This window comes from Nannospalax galili, unplaced genomic scaffold, assembly GCF_000622305.1.
Source record: "Nannospalax galili isolate Female #2095 unplaced genomic scaffold, S.galili_v1.0 scaffold593, whole genome shotgun sequence".
NCBI classification, from domain to species: domain Eukaryota; kingdom Metazoa; phylum Chordata; class Mammalia; order Rodentia; family Spalacidae; genus Nannospalax; species Nannospalax galili.
In genome coordinates this window covers 364,722-365,835 of record NW_008332686.1, presented here as the reverse complement: position 1 = coordinate 365,835, position 1,114 = coordinate 364,722, and positions in this window count along the sequence as shown.

Here is a 1,114-nt window from a genome sequence, read left to right as displayed (position 1 = left end):
AGTGTCTCTACAATAGGGTGAGTTTTGGGGGGATATGCCAAGGAGTGGTATAACTGGGTCAAATGGTAGGTTCATTTGTAGTTTTTTAAGAGTTCTCCACAAATTGAAAACATTTTAAGATTTTATCTTACCCCAGTCAGACGGGCTAAGATCAAGAAAACTAATGATATCAAATGTTGGAGAGGATGGGGGAAAGGGGAACGCTTATCCACTGCTGGTGGGGATGCAAACTTGTTCAACCCCTATGGAAAGTAGTGTGGAGAACACTTAAAAGACTCCAAATGAAGCTACCATTTGACCCAGTTATACCACTCCTTGTCATATACCCAAAGAACTCATCTTGTTGCAGAAAAACTTGTACAACCATGTTTGTTGCTGCTCTTTTCACAAGAGCTAGGAAATGGAAGCAACCTAAGTGTCCCTCAATCGACAAGTGGATAAAGAAAATGTGGTTCATTTATACCATGGAGTTTTACTCAGCAGTAAAGAAAGATGAAATCATGAAATTTGCAGGTAAATGGATGGAAATAGAAACTGTTATACTAAGTGAAGTAACACAGACTCAGAAAAATATCAACATATGTTCTCCCTCAAATGTGGATCCTAGAACCAAACCCTGATATGTGTGTATGTATCCAGACATAACTACAGGAACCAGGATAATGTAAAGGAAACAGGGAGGTAAAGGAAAAGAAAGAACCTGGAAGAGAAAAACAGTATGAAACAGGCCTTAATAAGGGAGATATGGACAGAAATTGGGTTAGTGTAAGGGAGGCAGAGGGAAGGGTTTACAAGGAACCTAAGGGATAAGGGGAAAGAAGGAGCTCAAGAGAGGTAGGACAATAGGAGAAGGGTATTATTAAGTGAGAAAGGAGGGAAAGGAAATGGGGGCACCTTAAGTGGGAAAACCATGATGGAGGGGTGAGACAATGAAGAGATAAAAAAATGCCTAGCTAGTTTTGAAAACAAGAGGGAACCATTATACTCCTACAACCTATGACAAAGTATACATAGCAGGTCAAGAAATATTTGTCGAGGAAAGGTTTATCTGAGAACAATTGGTCTTTGCCCAAGATTTATGTACATGACACACAGTAATTAAAAGTACCAGACT